Source organism: Propithecus coquereli, unplaced genomic scaffold, assembly GCF_000956105.1.
Source record: "Propithecus coquereli isolate 6110/MARCELLA unplaced genomic scaffold, Pcoq_1.0 Scaffold271, whole genome shotgun sequence".
Taxonomy (NCBI): domain Eukaryota; kingdom Metazoa; phylum Chordata; class Mammalia; order Primates; family Indriidae; genus Propithecus; species Propithecus coquereli.
In genome coordinates, this window is record NW_012148297.1 from 1,696,240 (window position 1) to 1,700,482 (window position 4,243).

The window sequence follows — 4,243 nt, forward strand, 5'->3', positions numbered from 1 at the left end:
TTTTTTTTTTTTTTTTTTTTTTTTTTGCAGGCACAGGCAGGACACCACCGCCTTCCACACGCCTCTCTCCATCTCCCTCCTCTCACATCCGGGCGGCCACCTCGGCCACGACGCGCCTGCTGTCTGCCAGGGGGCCCGCTGAGCTCTCCTGCCCCGCCCTGAGAAACTGTCAAAGCCAGCCTGGCAGCTGCAGTGGCAGAACCCAGCCCCCAAAGCCGGCTACATACACGGCCTTGTAGCACCACCAGCCTGCGAAGGCTGCAGCAGCAGCCAAGACCAGACTCCAGAGGAGGTATTGGGGATGTCAGCTCACAGGGACAAGGAGAGCAGCTATCGGCCAGCTCGAAGTCTGCAAATGCCATCATATGGGTATCTACAGAAACGCAGCGAGTGGGGAAAAATCAAGCAGCGTCCCTATACTTCCGAAGCAGCTTTAGCGAAGAGAAACCCCCAAGCAGCCCCAGTCACACCGCCTCTTGCAGCAGGGCGCACAGCGCTTGGCGGGGCCAAATCCTCCGCTGAACGCAGCCAGCAGGCAGCTCCGGAAGGCGGGAGACAAATGAGCACTCCCTTAGCTGAATTATTCAGCCCGTCTTCACTATGGAATAAAGCATTGATGAGACTACTTTGGAAGTGCTTTATCTTGTTAATCTTAATGCTTTCCAGAGAGGAGTGAAATTTTCTGAAGGGATGAACGCAGAGGTGAGGGGAAAGGAAATGAGAGAAATAAGGTGCGAGGGTGAGGGGCTTTGAAAGTTAACTAAATTTGTTCTGGCTCAGCCGGCCATGGCAATCTCCATTTTAACATATCAGACCAATGTGTTAATTAGGCAGTCACAAATCCAACCTGCTCCTTGTAAAGCAAAGCACTAAAAAGAATTTTCTAAATACCTATTACACAGACACAAAACAAAAACAAAACAAAACAAAACAAAAAAACAAAAAACGCACACACAAGCTCTTCTCTGCAAGGGAGACAATACAGCTGGGGATGGTGTTGGGTGGTGGTGAAGGTTTTAGCCTCCTTCTCCTAGATATAAAAAGGACTTCTTACATGGATTTATTCTGCTACACAAAAGGAAACCCATGCAGTTAAACACCGTGTCTCAACGCACACATCCCTGACAATGAATTCCCTTCCATGCAAAGCAAGTCCCAAGAAAACTCCATTTCGGGTCAAAGTCTCCAGATGCGTAATTTACAGCTGCCAAAAGGATCTGGCAAGCTCGTCCACAACAACAACAGCAAAAAGAAAACCACCTGGCACCAGAAGTAGAGAGAGGTCAAAACGCTCTTTGGCTGAAATGATGGGTGGAAACCAAACACCCACTCACACTGCACAATCTGGAGAGGGCTGGATACCAAATGGTCCATGGCAACCATAGCCCGAAGGAAACACAGAATTTTGATCTCTGGCATCTTCAGACAGGTTAAACACGTCTAGCTCTAAAAAATATCCTTAGGGTGGAGCATATCCATATTCCCTTAGCTTTCACTACTAGATTAAGTGTTCAGGTATAAATTTCTATTCCACCTACTATAAATTGTATTACAACATCACCGAGCAGGCGCCCTTGGATACCCAGCCCTTCCTAATGATTTTCAAAACATTAATAAGTAAAGTAGCCTGCAATGCAGATAAGACACTAGAAACAAGATCAGACGGAAACGGGGTGAGGCGAGTAGTCGTTTGCTTGTTACCTGGTGCCTCTAGGGGAAAAGACGGTCGGTCGTAGGAAGACTTTCTGCCCGCAGGTACAATCCCGGCAAGGTGGCTCCAGGTGGCTTTCACAGTCGTACTCCGAGCTTGTTCGTCACTTCTCTGCCCTTTGCCATAGCTCAACACCCGCATCCTAGGGAGTCGGGGAGGCGGCTCCTGCCACTGCCGCCACTGCCCGCAGGTCGCGCCGGGTGGGGGATCCGTGGCGATCGCCCCATGAAACCCGCAGCTCGGCGCCCAGAGAGCGGGCAGAGGCAGGGCGGCCACGCACGCACACAGATACACGCACACTCACATACGCACACTCACACACTCGCACCCGGGCGCGCGCGCACTTGGACTCACACTTGCACACGCACACCCAGCACCGCACGGGGAGGGAAAAGCAAGGAGGGAACTGGTTCTTCTCACGGTAGGCTTTGAAGTCCACCAGACCGCGGGCAGCAAAGAGAGCTTTCACGCATAACCGTTTAATCACGTTTCCTTCAAGTTCTCTAACCCAAATCCACGTAATTCAAGAGCTGTTGACATTTTGGTGGGGAACAGGAAACCAGAAAAGGGCTGAGGAAGAGTCGGGGATTTTGTTAAGCAGTTTGAAAAGCAATCTTCATTACCTTGTTTATACAGCAAACCAGCTAGAAGGGCTGAACTTTTGGCTTCAAATGCTGTGAAATGAAACGTAAATATCCCTCTGGCCAAGACAGTAAGGTCCAGGTGCACGGAAACAAGACAGCTGCAAGACCCTCTCTTGACCTTGTGATGTACGTGGAAGCAGGTTAATACCGGCGTTTTCCAAGCCTCTGGGTAAAGCAATCAACACACCTGGGTCCACAACCCAGCAGCTTCTCCGAATCCTGCCAGGAAAATGGGTCTGGGCGTCTTCCGCGCTCTGCAATAACCCGGGCATGGAGGGACATCGCCGAGTTAACACATTTGCTTCTGGGCAGTTGGATAAAAGACAGTCAAATGCATCAGATAGGCGCGCGCGTACACACACGCGCACACACACGCGCGCACACACACACGCAGCTAGCTGGAAAGCAGCTTACAAAAACACTAGAGGGATGCCAAGATGACTTGAAAAGGTAGCAAACATCCAAGATCTTTCTGGAAAACCGAAGGGCCAGCAGGGAGGTTATCAAAGTCTTCTCAAGTCTTTCAACTCTTCTCACGCTTGTGAGCGTGTGTGCGCATTTCCAGGTTTCCTTGGTCTGCCCCACCCCCGTCCAGTTGCGCTTTTTTTCCTCATATAACCAAGCGTGCAAAACGAATTATATGGATGGGTTGTGCTCACAGTCCACAGCTCCCCAAAGTCAAGAATCCTAAGGGAGCAGCCAGCTGCGAAACCATTCACATCCTCATGGGAAGAAGGAAAAACACGCGCAAACACGCACACACAAGCACACACACACACACACACAGCCCTTGGTTCAGGCAGCTCTGCACACGCTCACCGCCTCCCTGCGCGCCGCTGCACACAGCGCCCCGCCCGCTGGCCCAGGCGCTGGGCGAGTCCGCAGTTCAGGCGCTAGGCAGGCAGCCGAGGTTCGGGGCTGCGGCCGACTCTGGGGCGGGCCCCGACGCCGGGCTCCCCACGGCGGCGCGTGCTGGCACCCGCAGCCGCCGGCTCCGGAGGAACTGCGTCCCGCGCTGCAGCATGGAGGCGGCGGCGGGCGCGCGGCCGTGAGCCCAGCCCTCGCCGCAGTGACGGGAGCGGCCGCGCCGCCCAGACCCCGAGAGTCAGACCAGACCCCGAGAATTAGACGATACCCCGGCCGGGGCCAACTAGCTGTTCTCAGCCCTCCCGCCTCGCCACCAGAGAGGTTCGGAACCGATTCACCCGGGCCGTGCGCAGCGGAACAGCAAAGCTCTGGGAAATCCCGGGTTGAGGAGGCGCGCGGGGGCGTTGCAGGCAGGGGGAGGGGGAAAGGCGGAAAACCTGGAGAATGAAGGCTAACTTCAGGGGCGTCCCCAGCTGCCTGCGAAAGGGGATTGTGCTCCTCGCTCACTGTCCAGTGGTAACAGAATAAAGTGTCACCGGGTCAGGCTGCGGCTGCTTAACGGCCGTGGGAAAAGTCATTAGCTATAATGTGCTGGAAAAATCTGAGATGGAGAGCTACACACTTGGGGTTTCAGTCACCTGAGGTTGGCTTCCAGTGTTCTCTTAGTTGTGGGTGGTGGTTTGCTTACTAACCAGATGAAAGCGAATTCTGAAAAGAACATTTATATTTGGGGATTAGCTCAGCACCAGACGAGTGCCGCAGATGGCTACATTTTAGTATGTCAAGGACAGATAGGGAGTCGTCATAAGCCAGGCCTACCTCTAAGGTCACCGGCACAGGGGAAGGCTCTGAAGCAGGAGACAGGTGCCAGGGGAGAGGAGGCTCGGGCCCCACGGAGAGGGATCTGCCCCAGGCCCTCACCGGGTTTTGCTCTAGACTCCAACAGAACTCCAGGTGCTTCTACTCCCGACCCTATCCCCCACTCCCACCAACCTGGAAAACACAGTAAGTAAAGCCAAGA

At 53.7% G+C, this 4,243-nt stretch overlaps 1 protein-coding gene across 1 annotated transcript in view; it reads right to left on the reverse strand.

The window, feature by feature from the left end:
- LRFN5 (leucine rich repeat and fibronectin type III domain containing 5) overlaps positions 1-2,697 on the reverse strand; it is a 325,519-nt gene extending 322,822 nt beyond the window's left edge. Inside the window, exon 1 of the mRNA XM_012647837.1 lies at positions 1,702-2,697. The gene's annotated coding sequence lies outside the window, so the exon portion shown is untranslated. The remainder of the gene's footprint in view (positions 1-1,701) is intronic.
- Positions 2,698-4,243: the final 1,546 nt, after the last annotated feature.